The sequence below is a fragment of the Strix uralensis genome, chromosome Z (genome assembly GCF_047716275.1).
Source record: "Strix uralensis isolate ZFMK-TIS-50842 chromosome Z, bStrUra1, whole genome shotgun sequence".
In the NCBI taxonomy this organism is placed as follows: Eukaryota; Metazoa; Chordata; class Aves; order Strigiformes; family Strigidae; genus Strix; species Strix uralensis.
Genome location: NC_134012.1, coordinates 13,278,845 through 13,296,043, shown reverse-complemented (window position 1 = coordinate 13,296,043; position 17,199 = coordinate 13,278,845). Strand labels below are relative to the sequence as shown.

At 38.7% G+C, this 17,199-nt stretch overlaps 1 protein-coding gene across 1 annotated transcript in view; it reads right to left on the bottom strand.

Moving 5' to 3' along the window:
• MAST4 (microtubule associated serine/threonine kinase family member 4) overlaps nucleotides 1-15,851 on the bottom strand; it is a 244,213-nt gene extending 228,362 nt beyond the window's left edge. Inside the window, exon 1 of the mRNA XM_074855037.1 lies at nucleotides 15,733-15,851. The gene's annotated coding sequence lies outside the window, so the exon portion shown is untranslated. The remainder of the gene's footprint in view (nucleotides 1-15,732) is intronic.
• Between the last annotated feature and the right edge of the window lie 1,348 nt (nucleotides 15,852-17,199).

Genomic DNA, 17,199 nt, shown 5'->3' with positions numbered 1-17,199 from the left:
AGTGAGACAATCACACTACTAAAGCAACTGACTTCTCTTAGAACACCAACAAACTGATGCAAAGCAACAATTCAAAATATTTTCCTTGTCTAAATCCAATCTAGGTTCAAGAACACAATGCAAGATTTTGATTGAACAGTTGAAATGAAAACCATCTTCCAAACCACACATCCTAAACATTTGTTTCCTGAAATTACTAATTCCCACCTCATTAATCTTGTCACCTCAGAGAACTATGAAGTGTAAGTGCATTTGTGTGACCACAGACACATGATTTGCACCCTGGTAGATGGGCACAGGTTTGCCAGGAAATCAAAGGCCCCAGCTTCATATCCTCATTTTTAACAGCAGATCCACAGTTGCTGAGGTCTCTGGAAACTGACTGTCTTGTGAGCTAGATAGCTCCCAAGCAGCAGCACAGGATAGTCTTTTTAATGCTTCCCAATTACTCTTCAAAATGTGCTATTGTTCTTTGTTACCAGCAGGATCCATAGACATTTTTCACCCAATTTACTAACAGCTTGCCTGCAACTAGAAGAAAGATATACAGCAAAGCTGTGGTTTCTTGCCCAATTATCCAGGGTAACATTTTCCAGAACTGGAAAAACTGAATTAATTTCCCATCTGCTCTCTCTGCCTGTTTCTAATCAAAATCTAGTTACCTTTTTGCATAGGCTCCCACCATCCTCAACTAAAAGGATGACACCAAAAGCTTACGGCATTTATTGCAATGTCCACATTTTTGATATTCCATTGATGTCAATCCTGGAATATACCAATGACATATGCAGTCAGTTACAGTTTATATCTACCACCTCAGAAGGTTAACTCCACCTCATCCGGGCAGGAAAAGGAAAATTAAAAAGTGGATGGAAAAAACTAAGTTATACATACCTTGCATTTAAACAGGTATGTTTTATTTCTTTAATGCTTGCCAGATTAAAAGAACTCTACACATTTTCTTTACTTGCTTTTTGACTCCGCTCCTGAGAGTCAATGGTAAGATGAGGTTTTTGGTGTGAAACCAGACACTTCCTAGTGCTGGGTCCCAGTTACAAAAATCTCTCAGGCTAGAATGCAGACTACAAACACAGTAATGAAACCCTGCAAGAAGGCTCCTAAAATTTCAGCAAAGTCAAGACAGCTTCAAAGAAGACATCATACCACTGATGGTAACACCAGTAAAATGCTTTGGCAACATCTATTTTGTCAAGTAGACATACATTACACAAATCCCCCTTAGAAACTCTGTATTAACCCACTCTAGAAGCCACCAGGAAAATGATGTTAAAACAATTTGTAACTTGATCACTGTAAGCATACTGTTAGTGTATTTTATCATTGTAGGAACCAATATTTGAAAAGCAATAGTTTTCATCTGATCTTTAGAACAAAGGAGAATGCAGGCAAGAAACAGGTCTGTTTTAATAACGCTTGTTCTAAAACTGGGGAAGAGCATCACTCTTTGGTTAACCAATGCACTTTCTAGTAGAGGTTTGAAACTAGCCTTGAAATCCATTGGCAGACACTAAGCCTTTCCCAGACTGCCTTAATTTTCATTTCAGATGAATCCCACTGAGCTTCCCAAGAAAAAAAAGGAAGGCAATCATTTGTGTTTTGTCCATAAATTAATGTAGTTTTCTTAGGTTTGGATCCCAAGCCAAAAATGTTTAAATAACAAGTCAATGAGGTCTAGGAAGAGAAAGGCATATGAGAAATAAGTGTTACCATTAATGCTTGAACTTACTTTTTGTTTTAAATGGGAGCCAGATCCAAAACATGGAGAGCTAACACTGTGATTCCTGTTCATGTCAGTCAGCCAGCAGAGTAGAGCGCCCTGTACCTTACCATGTGCAGGGCTAGGCTGACACAGAACATCTCTAACCTTTATTCTTTGTCCTTTACAGGCACCTATATTTTACCCAGTTTTTATCTTGCTCAAACATCTGAAAGAAAGTCTAAGATATTTTGGCGCAGAGGCTAGAGGAGAGGTAATCCTACCCTTTACAACAACAAAATCTTGTACTAAGCCCTTTCATCAACTGTAGGACTTTGCCTGACTGACAAGAAAGCAGAGTAGATTAAGTCAGCATCAGGGCCAGTGTCTGCACTGTAAGAATTCACTGAACATTCCATTATTTCTCCTGCATGATTATCCTCTAGAATACTGTGAAGTACCTATTTAGGGAGCTGACATGATTGAAATTGCCAGTGAAAATGTGAGCATGTGTGATGCTGGAATGATCTCTCCTCCCATCCTTACCCCAAATGGGACCCTCAAGGGCAACGCAGATTTCACAACACACCGAAATTAAGGCAAGCGTCAGACTATCTAGAACTCTAGTTCTTCTTTTCATAGTACATCCATCTACACTTTTCAACACAGAAATAGCATATAATAAATATGCCTTCTATGGAAGCAAAAATAGCCATGGTTCATGCAGAAAGATGGTAACAGGTAAAACTCTGATCTGTTAATAACACTAACCTTTACACAGAGATACACTACCAGGAGATAAGCAGTTATCAACAGCAATGCCAACTGCAACAAAACATCCAGAAAATAACAACTGTACCTTTAATTCTGTGCTTCCTAAAATCAGAAAAGTTGTTCATACTTCACAGGAATACAATGAGGCTTTTTCACTTCCAAAACCAAATGGAACATCAACATTTCTTACAGAAAAAAAGAAGATTTCTTCCAAAACCCAATCTGATTTCTTTGAGGGATTAGGGTGCCACTGCATTAAATCACCACACAATAAAACAGCCCCTGCCCACAATGAGTTAGTCAGCAACTCTTTGTATTGCTCCATTAAAAAAAAAAATTCAGTAATCCCCTTAGATTATCCACTTTTTCTTGAGGCTATAGTACTCCTACACTTTTTCCTGCCACAATTTCATTCATAACTGTATGCATTTTCCCCCTTTTAGATTTTAATAACCCCTTGAATTTGCACATATCTATGCTTTTCCTTGCTCTTAAGTGATTTAAATATCAGTATTACACATAAAACTTGAGTTGAAATGCATTAATGATTTTCACATTGCATTCATTTCTGCTTTCAAGTTTAATCCTCCAAGCAGCTACTTTCCTTTTTGAGTGAACTGACTTGTGGGGGACAGAGAGGAAGACCTCACCTCAACTCCACCTCATCCCTTCCATGTTAATTCAGCATTTTGGCCCTTACAAAGCACATAAACACTGCCTGTGTCTAGGGTGATCTCCATTTAACAACAGAGCATTGCCACACTGGTAGCAATTTTCTTACAACTTTCATCAGCTATTGATACAGATGAGTCACCTACTGATACAGCTCCCCTACTGCTGTCCCATTCAATCCCAAAATGGCCTTTGACTTCCTCCCATGACTTCTGCAGAGGCTTTGCTGGCATCTCTGCAACCCTTCCTGTGGCTGAAACTATCAAGACAGCCTAAAGTCACAACACTGTTTGTAACCAATGGCATCTCTTCCCACATCTGAATGCAATCCTCGTTAGTCCAGCACATTTATCTAAACACATTTTGATGAAAGGTGACTTATGTTGATTATGTAATGGTAATAACTTAGCATTATTTAACAGTATTACATAATTGTGAGTGGACATAGGGAACACATCACTGGAGTTCAGTGTCATCTTCCCCTTGAACTTGCCTCTTGTATGTCTAGCTTCCTTTATAATGGATATTTGTAGAAAGTCCAAGCAGAATCTTTGTTACTTCTTCCTTCTATTTCATCCAATGTGTGCACATTTGTTGTATGACTTACTGTATATGGCCAAAAGAGACTAAAAAGCCACATACACTTCCTCAAAGATTAGTCACAGAAGGTGGCCTTCGCTTTATTGTAGTTAGAAGAATATTTCCTGCTACTGAAGTACTCCTGTCCTTTTTTCCCCTCTCAAATCCATATCCTAATGGAATGGCTGAGAATTACTAGATGAATTTAAATCCAATACCTAAAAATTTTCCATTTTCAGTTATGATTTAGAAATTACTTGTCTCAAATCTTCAGCAGTCTAACAATTGCACATGATGGGGAAAACCTGGCACGCAAGTAAGTTTTTGCCTTTACATAAGGATTTAGGAAAATGTAGCTTGCACTGCTGGAAAGTCTGTTTTGTAATTAGTCAAAATGCAAAGATAAATGCAGACCAAGCATCTTGGAAGCTTTTGATGGAAATATTTGTTTACAGAAATATTTTTTAATGAAAATATTAAAAGCAGTTCTCTATTACACAACTGTAAATGGAAGACAGGTATGTACTTTGCTTAAATGAAAGCAACTGGGTTTGGGTTGACAGTAACTATGGACACAATGAGTCCAAACCAGAAGCTGTGCATATGATTACAGTGTACCACAGACTGAACTGATGCAAGCATCAATGTGTTTGTGTTAGCTGTTGTGAAATAGCAGCCTTCAAATTAGCCCCTTGCCATCTTTACGGCAAGGGCCAGGAAATACTTATCTCATTTAATTGTTTTGATAAATCAATTATATATATTTAGGACATAAGTGCAGATTATTTAAAAGTCATTCAGAAAGTTAGATTCTTTTCCCTCACTACTTTGAGGTAAAGAAATAACTAATCTTATCTCAAGAACTGACTTCAGTGGTCGAGACACATTTGCCAAGCACAGTTTCAAGTGGGTTGCTTACTCCACACCTCTCTTTGGGGAGCCTTATGAGCATGAGCTACCTCACAGCAACAGGAACAAGCCATGGTGGAAGACAAAACTGGACCCTACTGCACATCACTCTAGGTCATAGAAATGCACTGAAACACAGTCGGATACTTCTCCATCTTCCTACTCTTTCTGCTTTTCTCCCAAAAACCCAGACAAAACAGGTCATTGACAGGTCTCACTGCGAATGGAGGAAAGACTTAAGCCACCCCCTGCCATCTCAGCTCCCCAGCAGCAGTGGCAGCTCCAGCACATCGCAGAGCAGCCACAGCCATGCACAAACGGCCTGGGCAGCAGGAGCAGTGGGAAGTGGAAATCAAAGCTGGAGGCCACGTACTATCACTTTCAGTCCCACAGATATGCAAAGCCTCACTACAGCTTCAGAAACGTGCCAGGTAAAAGGTGAAGAGCCTTCCACATTAACATTTTACCATCAGGTTAGGGCACTCTGCTTTATTGCTTCAAATTCAACTGTTGCAGACAGCCCAGCTATAGGAAATGAGGTGGAGGCTGTAAATTTTAGGGTTTATTCTCACATCAGTGGCGGGTGGAATTAAAGCCCGTAATTCCCATTAGCAGTAATTATAAAGTAAAATCATAGTGGATGGATTTAAAGGCATCATTAGGAAACTTTTCAATATTTTGCCTTATTTTACTGTGGCTGTATCAACAAACTTTGCTTAAACTTCAAATGACTACCAGGAGACAAAAAAGAGTTACCATTTTATTCATGCCTCTTTTATTGCCCACAACTTAAGAAAACTAGCACATTTTGCATATTACTCAGCTGCACATGGCTGAAGTTAATGGACAATGCCAATCTCCCAGTCTGATGCAAGAGGTTAAATTTTTCTTCCAACCAATCTGTCCACTAAACATAACATCACTCAGTTAAGCCTATAAATACAACTGATTCAATTATCATTTCTTTTATTACTGTACAAGAAGTCCCGGTAAAAAATCCTATTAGAGTCCTCATATTTTTTACTTTTTGATGTACTACAAAATCTCCTTAAAATGCTCTATCTGGGTTTCATTTTCTCAAATTAGATGGAGTAGCAGTATTTATCTGGTCATGCATGAAATAAATGTGGCCCACCAAAGGCAAAACTTTGGGGTGAGATTATTATCTTAAAAAAAAAAAAAAACCAAACAAACAATAAAACTGTCTTAAAATTTCATCAGTATTGGCAAAACACATCCAGTTTTGGACCAGAAATTAGTAGGATGCAGGTATAGATCTGTATCCAAAAAGTATATAGAATAAAAAAAAAAATCAAGCGTCCGTTAACTACAAAGGGATTCAGAATCAAGGCTGTTTATAAGTCAATTACCAAGAGTAAATCATCACATACAGTTAGTTCTCCTCCCAGAAATAAATATCATTTCCATGTTTTTAACAAATCTCTCTCACTGAAAGACACCTAAAAGACAATTTGCTTATATGGAAATTACTCAACATTCCTCTACTAACAGATACTCACTGAAGTTACATTTATATTTTAATGATTTACAATCTATTACTGAAGTACTGTGATAGCAATAAAATATTTGGAAGGCACTGGGGATCATCAGCAAATCTCTAGTACTATTTAGATTCCAGAGGCGAGGGCGGTGTTTGGTTTTTTGGTTTTGGAGTTTTTGTTTGCTTGGATTTTTTTAAAGTTTTCCATACCAAAAACATCTACCACAATAACAGTGTTAGCCAGACAGTAACACTGATATCTACATGATTAAAAAAAACCCTACAGCCTGAAGTTATCACTTACAACTCTACTTCCCCACCTCCCAACTCTACTGAAATACTGGAGATACCTGATTTATCAGTGAGCTCAGAGATGGGCACATTCTGCTACTTCCTTTTCTTTATCTTACAAACAAATAGAGCCTTTTTCCCATACTTCTAATATGTATCTCCAAAACTTGCGGATTGGTGGTTCATTCTACAATACAACCCTAATACACAGATATTTCTGCTTCTCTTTCACCCTTTCTTGCAATTTACACCTGTTCTAGAAAAATTTGAAGGTCCAGTTCTGAAACTCGGATAATAGGAAAAAAAACCCAGAAGTTTATGGTTCAGACTAAACACATGATGCTACCAAAAGCACATTAAACTGGACTACACCTAAGTGATGAGACAGCTGCATTGCTCCTTCTAATATAGAGTCGGTATTGCAAAATCAAGAATCTTGCACACCAAGAGCTCACAGATAACTCTTATCTGCAACTCTAAGTACTGGCAGACTTGCAACAAAGTTCTGCCTAGAATACATACGCTCTAATTTTAAGAGCTTCAGAAAACTCACTGTTGCTGAGTTCAACCACTACGTGAACAGCTCCTTCAGTCAGCTGCCAATATTCTTGGCTCCCAACTCTACCATCTCAACATTTGGTTTTTTGCTACCTGCTTCACAGAAATTGTGATAAGATACAAACACCTTCCATTGCACTATGAAGAAAATGCCCTGTGACCCTATTACAGATGACAAGCATGAAGTAATGTGTCAACACAATACTTTCTCTACAGTCCCTACTATGACCTCTGGTTTTGTTTCACATATATGTTGCTGTGCCACATAATTAAAAAATATTTGTAACTATATGCTTACAGCCATTTTTCAGAAGGTGAAGTCTCCTAATAGAAAAGCCTGCCCCTGTTTTCTCTGGAAAACATCTAAACTTTTCCACTCATGCCTTCAACCTTCGTTCTAAGGATTAAGCATAGAAAGTGCTTTTCTCTCTTCTCAAACATTTCTCAAGCTATACACTCAACTTCTGTTAAAACATCCATCTTGGAGCAAGCAGGTACAATTTCCCTCCACTTGTGGTTAGACCACTGGCTTCACAATATCCACTCAACAGAGTCCATAGGTGAAAAAGGAATACTTAAGCCTCTAGGTGTAAGGATAATGCAGTCTTGATGTGCAATTATATTTATTTATAAATACACTGCAGGGACAGTTTTGAATTAATGAGCTTAGGTACTAGCAATAACAGGACTGCAGCCTCACAGAGCTCAGATTCAGATAGTCAGCTGATTAAATTAAGTCCAGGAAAGTTCTTTCATGTGCTTCTCCACTTACACTGCTAAGCATACTTGAGCCAGCTAATTCAACCGCTCTTGGCATATTCAAGGAGCTATAACTCAAACTTCAGAAATTTAATATGCATATTTGTTTTCTCCACTTTTTATTTTTCACTATGACAAATGATTCTTAACAACTTTCAAGCTGCTTTTATAAGCATCCCAAGGAGGGTTAAACTGTACTTCTCCACCCTTCAAAACAGTCAAGCTGCAAGTATGTCTGCTAATTAGGCATTCTACTGCTACAGTTTGCTTTGATCTCAACAACAATCAACTTCTCATGTTCTGATGATACAAGCATGATTAAGCACCAATCAGTGAGTTAAAGGAAAATAATGAGACAGGAATACCATATCATCTGTTCTCATCTCAGACTATTACAACATGCAGACTCCAGACATGTCAAAGAATATGGAAACTCTCTTGCTAGGTGCACAGGAAAGTAAAAATCAACTCAACTATGCAGGTTGATTGAAGCCTTAAATGATGAAGGAAACTGACAATGACAAATATAACCTAATGTCATCTCAACCACCAGTGCACAGAGAACCATTTAAAAATGCGTATTTTATAGCAGATTAGATTTACTTCATCTGTAGAAGACAGCTTTATACTGCCTGCTTTAAAAAAAAACATTTTCTCTGTAATTATAGAATAGCTCACTTCTATCTCTTTCTACTAATTCTGGAAGAAGTTTAACACGTGGTAGAGTGCTTCAAGGAAGCCTTTGAGGAAGGCAGTGAAAAGACTCCAGGACACTATGGGTAGGCAGTGCTACTGAATAAACCATATTGTGCCACCTGGCTATTGAACCTTCCCACTTTTTGTAGCCAGGACCCGAGTGGTGTTAACACTGGTGCTGGGCTGCTACCCTCCCTCTGTTGCGGTGGGGGAGGGCCCTCAGGCAGGTGCAGTTGAAAAGACTTTCTAAACTGAGTATATCCAGTCCTGTCACACGTCATGAAGATGAAAGCATTTTGAAACATACTTCTGCTCTGATATACGAGTGGAAGAAAATGCAGGAAGTAAAGTTTCCTACAAAAAGGCACATCTGATAGAGCTTGGGCACTGGCTGCCATCCTTCCCCTGCATGCCATGGCACCCTGGGTTCTGGAGCTGGAGACAAGCCAACAGAGCCCACCAAGTGGTATCCCCAAAGACAGCTATGAAATCACAGGGCTTTTTATGGAGATGCACATGCATAATTAGTCCCATAACTGGAAGAAGGGAAACAATTTTGATATTGTACAGAGGAAACAGGGAACACTTCCCTCATCTACACCAACTGGCCACCATTAATAAAAATAATCTTTTTTAAATGTTGCCACTAAAATAATCACATCATAGTTATGATAAGCAGCTGTATGGAATAGGAAGGTACCAATTCCAAAGAGGTTTCAAGGTGAAAGTCACGTGATTTTATGCCCAATTTTCTCCATCCATGAAGCTGTACCAAATATTTTGCATTGTAAGGCTTAATGAACTAATCGGCATTTTCAACAATGTTAATGAAAGAAAAATTTATACAGCATAACATTTGTGAAAACTCTGGATTTCTACCACTGCCAACCGCTCCCCTGTATGAATGGGAAAAAACTTCCCCTTGCAAGTCCTGCCAGCACATGCCAAACCATGGATAAGAGAACAGCTTGTTCTTCATGGCCCATAAAGCTGTTGATCTTTCTGCTAATTAGTGTTCGTAGAGTGATGAATCTCTGATGTAAAAACCACACTGAGAATCCCTAAATTCATTTCAAATCAACCACACATTAGTTATATGGAAATAGCAATAATTGGTGAGCATATTTCAATGACTGATGACTCAGATGTGGCAAGCTGATCAAAGCAGGAATATTAGAGAATAAAAAATACATACATCCCAAGATTTCTTAAGTTTTTAGCTCTTCACTAGATCATGAGGTAACTCCATTAGTGTAAAGTGCTTTAGGATCTTTGGATTAAAGATTCTGTAAAATGAAATCTGTATGTGTTAGGTACCAGTATTTGTGTAAGACCAATTTAAGGTTAGCAAGATGTTGTTCCTCGTGATTTTCCCTGAGGATTGCGTTCCTCAGGGAAACTGATTGTCCCTGAGGATTGTGTTCCTCGGGGTTCGGTGTTGGGACCATTCTGTTCAACATCTTTATTGATGATCTTGATAAGGACATAGAGTGTATCATCAGTAAGTTCGCAGATGACACCAAGCAGGAGTGTCGATCTGCATGAGGATAGGGAGGCTCTACAGAGAGACTTGGATAGATAGGATCAGTGGGCCAACGTCAACGGGATGAGCTTCAACAAGGCCAAATGCCAGGTCCTGCACTTGGGCCACAACAACCCGCTGCATGGCTACAGGCTTGGGGAGGTGTGGCTGGAGCTGTCTGGAAGAGAAGGATCTGGGGTTTCTCACTGACAAGCAGCTGAACATGAGCCGGCAGTGTGCCCAGGTGGCCAAGAAAGCCAACGGCATCCTGGCTTGTATTAGAAATAGTGTGACCAGCAGAAGTAGGGAGGTGATAGTCCCCCTGTACTCTGCACTGGTGAGGCCACACCTGGAGTATTGTGTCCAGTTTTGGGCACCTCAATACGAGAGGGATATCGAGGTGCTGGAGCGAGTGCAGAGGAGAGCAACGAAGCTGGTGAAGGACCTGGAGAAGAAATCCTGTGAGGAGCGATTGAAGGAGCTGGGACTGTTTAGTTTGAGCAAGAGAAGGCTGAGGGGAGACCTCATCACTCTCTACAACTACCTGAAAGGACATTATAGAGAGGTTGGTGCTGGTCTCTTCTCACAGGTAATTAGAGACAGAACAAGGGGGAATGGCTTTAAACTGCATCAGGGGAGGTTCAGACTGGACATTAGGAAAAAATCTTTCCCAGAAAGAGTGGTCAGACAGTGGAATAGGCTGCCCAGGGAGGTGGTGGAGTCACTATCCCTGGATGTGTTTAAGGGTCATTTAGATGAGATGCTGGGGGATATGGTGTAGGGGAGAACTTTGTAGAGTAGGGCTGATGGTTGGACTCGATGATCCCAAGGGTCTTTTCCAACCTGAATGAATCTATGATTCTATGATTCTAAGATAACATCCCCACACAATTAGAGACAATTAGCCTAGCAGGAAGTCTGTTTCCAGACAGTTATTGATGAGATAACAGGCAAGAGAAGAAGTTCAAACTATAGGTAACAGTGTATTTTTGTTCTTTATACCTAACACAGAGCTTATCAGTACAGTAGAGTGACAACTGAGGTAGCTGCGGTGCTCTGAAAAATACAAACTCTTCCCAGCAATATGCTCTCCTACTTTTCAGAAGTAGAAAGAGAGATAGCAATCTCCAAATGCTGCACCAGAGCAACTGAGGACGCTGAACAGAGATGCACGCACACTGGTGCAAACTGAGGAGCTGCAATGGGACATGAAAGCAAGGCCAATTCAATTTGATTGTCCAAGTGATTTGCCAGGTTAACCCCCTGTCAGTAAAAGCTCATTTAATTTCTCAGTCTTCCACATCACTTTTCACCATGAATTCTATTTAAACACCTCTGAACACAGCAAACTAGAATCTGTAGACAATTTAAGCCAAAAACCCTCTGACTGTAGACAGCCCTTTGAAGTTCGTGGAGATCAAGAAACCAGCCACCACAGAAAAGCAGTTCTTTAATTAAACATCAATTTCTCCTCATTAGAAACAAGTTTTAAAGCCCCCGTCTGTGCACTGTTAGGAATCCTTAAGAAGGCAATCTAAGGCTGGGGCAAGAGGCATTTAAATATACGTGTATGCACAGAAGTCTATTGTCCCAAGAAGAACAGAGCTGACCTCACCTGACCACACTTTGCTCTCAGTCTGTCCAGCACTCCTCCAATGCCCTTGCATCCAGAGGGCACCAGCATCCGTCTGAAGCAATGACCCTTTCCCTCTGTATTTGATCTAGGGCTATTAAACAAGTAGCTATAGCCCAGCTTTGTGACAGGGCTTATTCTGCAGTTGAACAAACTGTGCAAGGATTGTGTTTTACACCATCTGTGGCACAAGTAGAATTTTTAAAGCTCCAGTTTACTTCCCAGGTAAAGGATGTCACAAGCACTGTTATGGGAATGCATGCACACAGAGAAAGGACAGGAGTTATGATACAGAACCAGAAGAAAAGGAGAAAGGCAAACACTGATTATTGTATAAGTGTTTTTGCTACCCAAAACTTCGTAACTCTTTGGAAACACAACATTTTAAATTAAGAGGAACTGGTCATAAACTAGTTTCAAATACTTTTACTCTGAAGTTGCTTTATCTCATGAATGCATATGTTTAGCAACTCCCATTATGAAATACTATATTTCATCCTTTCTTTCTATTACACAGTACTGCTAGCACTTCACAACATGAACTATTAAAAGTAAATTTGCTAGACTAATAGCAGGACATATCCAATAAAGTATTTTCATTCCAAATTCAGTCTCTCTTTCTCCAAAAGTCTTCCTCTTGCCCCTCCTTGGGGATGAAAATTAAGGAAAGCAATACTGTCACAACAATTAGAATGAAGTGTCTTTTCCAAAATAATGGTGTCTCCAGGAAGAAACATTAATTTCTTTTATTGGCCAAACTTTATTTAATCTCAGTGGTTCCTCAGCGATTTTCAACAGGAAGCAATAGTAGATTTATTCTCAAAAACACTGATTTAATTTCCTTCAACTCCAAAGGGCAATCTTTGCTTGTCACTGAGAATGTGACTCAGCAATTCAGAAAAAAAAAAAAAAAAGGGTTTCAGTTTTCTTAAAGCTGTGTAGAAAGCAAGTTCAGTTTCCATCCCACCTCTCCAAGTTTCCAACCCTCCTCACCCCTGTGTTTACTTCCCACTGGAAAGACCCTGTACATCATTCTCAATTTTTCTCATACTCCTATATAAAAGGTTTTGTAATATACTTTAACCAATTCAGAGTAGTAGGTTCTCAATAACTGTAATCCTTCAGGTTTTGTAAGTCTCATTCAATATATTGCAACAATATAGATTTTATTTCTTCTCATATGTCATGCATAACATTATTCTCTCTTGTAAAGCCCAGTAAACTCATTTATTTGGGATCTATTCCCAGAGATAAAAAACCTATCCATTTACCTCTATTAGTATTCACCCTGCAGGATTTGAACTATCCTGTTTTATAGAAACAAATTAAATTTTATTTTTGTTTTTATCGTTAATACTACTTATGCTCGATGGCTCAATAATATTGTGTTTTTAAGAGCAAAGAGAAAGTCAAAGCACAATTCACTTATTTTCTAACATTTGGAGGGAGCAACAAGCATCAGCATAGGAATACTCCACAAATTTGTAAACTAGGACTCTTCTCTCTTGCTTTACTTACCCCCACTTAATGCATTTCTAGTAGTTTAGAAAAGGTAACATTTTTGAACAACAGAGGAAGAGACTTACCTTAAGCAGTTTTAAAAACACCTTTCAGAACTAATTTCCAATGAACTGATACCCATTGTTAAGCTAACTCTTACGTTAAAAAGAGTATCAAAGGCAACAAAACAGACAAATAAAGGAAGAGAGTCATCACTCTAAAGTGGTATTAAAGATCAAGTACTTTTCCAAATGACAGTTTACAAATATTTTTTTTCCCTTATGGACTATGAGTATCTTTTCAGAAACCTTAAGACTCAAACAGAAATTATGGAGAGGCTGTGTGAGCACAGAAGTAAACCCAAACCAAGGACATGTCAGCTCACGCATTTTAATGGCAGGCCTTCTCATTCCCCCGTTTGGTTTTTTTTTTAGTGATATTGTGATTCTTGTTATTTCAAACCAGAACAGTGAGCCACTCCTAAGCATTAAAGAAACTTAAAAAAACCCCAAAACTTAAGTATGTTATAAAGGTAGGTAAATACAAGTCCAAGGTAACACTGAAACTATTAGCTTCAGATTACTGAGCATTTGAAACAATTCTAGAAAATAGCTATCTGCAGTGGTTTCTTTAATTTTTTTTTTTTTTAAATCTTGAAAGAATATTAAGAACCTTCTGTCATCAGAATGACTTTTATTAATTTAATCAGTATCATGAAAGCTGTTAAGATATTTAAGCTATTTTAAGATGCCAAAGCCATTAGGGTATTCAGGTTCACTTAAAGTGCATTAGTAATAAAGCAATTTAACACCATTGCATACCATATTCCCAAATCCTGACGTGAAACCCTGCACAACATATTGCAAGCAGAAAAAAAAGCATATCCATTTCCCTTTATAAAGACCCCAAGCAATAATTCAAGCACAGACCAGAGACTACAGCAGCATTTGCTTCATTTGCTTTTGATTAGGCTGCCTTCTCCCTCTTTATCTGGAGGGCTTACACAGGAAAGTTCAATTTTTAAAGACCACCACCTTACTTTTAAGTTAAACAAAAACAAAGTTAAAAACCTACACCAATTCCTACTGAAATAATAAGTAGTGTCTTGGCAACTTTCAGTTTTAGTAAAACACTAGTTTGGTCTACACTTCTAGTTTTAGAGTAGTAACACTCCAGCAAAGCCAGAGAGTTCACCAACATAGTTAGCAAAACTGACACTTCAAACTGCTTTAAGTCACTTATCTTTTATGAAAGTCCATACAAATCAAATACTCTTACATTGTTTCTGAAATCTTCATAATACAACTCTTAATAAAAATGAAGTTGCAAGAGAAACTGCAAATCTTACCCTAGTGACACTAAAAATCACAGCAATGATAATGCACTGATGTGACACAAGAAGTTCCTATAGTAGTATCTGTCTTTCCTTTATATAAAGCATGAGACAAACTAATTTTTTAAGTTAATTAGGTAAAAAAAATATTATTTGTCACTCATTATAAGCATTGTAGGTGATTCTAAGGTACTGATTACAGACAAAGAGAAGCATTGCAATAGTTTCTTGGAGCTTCTACCAGCATAGGTAGGAAGTGAGAAAAGGAAATACTTTAAAAGCACTTCCCAGACACTTATGGCAGAAGAGTCAGCTTTTTCCACTAGGGCAGCATTTTTTATCCCCAAGCAAAAACATCTCTGAACAATGTGCAGAATCTAGAGACAGAAGACAGTCACATCTCAAGTAAACGTCATTTCAATTTTCTCTAACCTGAATTTCACCTGTTTGATTTTGATATCAGTCAACATCACTTGAACAGATAAAACAAGATGTTGAGCCTCAAATTTATCCCTTACACTAAATTCACTGAAATCTATTGTCCCTCTCACCAAGTACTTAATATCCTGCTCTTCACAACACATTCTTCAAACTGTTAGAACTTGTGTGCTTCAAGAATATATTTAATTGCCAAATTCTAGTAAATTTAAAAATTCTTTTTCTTGAAATACACAAAGCAAGTGCCAGTTAACCTGTCCCAATGTTTTCACATTCATTTCACTCCACACTCAAAACCAATCACTCTTCAGTGACTGCTGCTGCCATACAGCTCCCATCATCTGGCATCTTCCACAGACACTATCAGGGCAGGGAGGGCCACAGCCAATAGCTAGCTGGTAATGTCCCTCCTCCCTCACAAGGACTTCACCAGATAAATTAGGCCAAACTGTTTTTACTCTAATGAAATCAAGTCTAAAGGGACCACCTGTGCACTTCAGTTCCTTGAGGAAACAAGATGTATGTGACCCCATGGTTGAATGCATGAGAGCACGTCTCAGACAATGCTTAAGCCAGCAAGCTAAGTCAGCAAGATAAATGCCATATCCCTGAAAATTTCAAGAAAGGGGTCATTTTCAGGCTGTACTAAGCCACCTACCAGCACCCCATGGAGGTAGAGCCTCAAACATGAGCTCACCCCGCTGACAATCGAGGAACCCATGCGGGAGAGACGGTGGAGCTCACGCCACCCCCAAAGAGTTCAGCCACAAGGCAAATGCCAGGGGTCAAGGTGCCATCAGCTCCATAGTTGCTAAACCTCCAGGTGACATTACACACGCCCCAGGCTCACCAGTCAGAGCTCCTCCAAGGCTTCCTCTTCTGAGCTGTCTTCCATCTGCACTCAGCTGCCTCTTAAATTTAGAAGACTTTCCAGAGCCAGAATAGAATTCAGGATTGCTGGATTTTCGAAAAGGCATAAGTGGGGGGGGCAGTATGTGATCAAGCTGCAAAGAAACAGAGAAAAGAAATATGTATATATAATGTTTAAATGCTTACCTTTACCTAAAGATTATGACAGCGTCTGGAAAAACAAAAGTGTTTACAAAAATCTTAAGGTAATTAAATCGCTAACTGAAACCAGAAATTTTTCAAGTGCCAGACTTGTGGCTGGCTGTGTAGGAAAGCCATCCTCTTGTAACAGCTCACACCACCTCCAACCACAATCTCACAAAAGAGGCATTTTTTGCAGCAGTCCTGTCTCAAGGTACAAAGAATCAGTCTTCATCTTACTCGATCTTCCATAAAGCAGTCTTTTTGCAGGTATGAACCATGTGACCTTGCAACCTACACGATCTGATCTTGCCGACTTTTTCCCCTGGCAGTTTCTCCCCAGCTTCATGTGAGCGGTCACTAGATGGCACTGTACTATCAACAAAATGCAAACCACTACCAAGTATAGGAAAACACTGACAAATAGATTTATCACCAGTAAAAAAAAAAAAAAAAAAAAAAAAAAAACAATAATAATTTAAATTATCTTGTTTATGAAACAGGCATTTATTTACAGTGACTTTGAAATAAGCATAAATACAGATCCTCATTCTTAAAAATCTGTTCCTGTCATCATTCCTACACAACATTTCAGACCTCTGATTTTGACTACATATTTAATGTATCAATATATGATTAAATTCAAAAAAACAAAATTAAAAAAAAGTGAACAAATACAGGCAAAAGAAGAAAAAGCAGGGATGTGAGTAAGCAAAGTAGGAGTTTTACATGCATCCTTTTCCTTTAGCTGGTGCAGTCACATGGTGTCACTATTTTGCAAATCACTGAAATGTTTCTCTCGTAACATTTAAACTCTGATTCTTACCACAATTTCTTAGGAAGCCAAGCACATCAAAGTCTTTTAGATTTTCACAGTTCATGTACTAAGACTTATCAGCCAGCCAATCACTCACATACCCAGCTGCTTCATCCTCTCTGGCCACTGAAAGGAAGAAGTCAAGGTCACCATAGTCACCAATGAAGATGCATAGTCAAGCTCATTTTTGCTTACAGTTAATCCCACAGGAAAGTACTGTATGGCTTACAAAGCACGTCGAATGCCATGTTTAGAGTTTCTTTTGTATTTAATATTTCAGGTTAGTTAGTGGTTTGGGGTTTTGCTTTTTAATCAAATCTGCAGCTCATTGGAAGTGTTTGCAGGTACACTCTTCTAAAGTATCAAGAAACACCATGGCTTCTGAATCTGCTTCTTCCGTGTATTAAGTATTATTCATGTTCCTGACCAGACATTGAAGTAACTGATGAA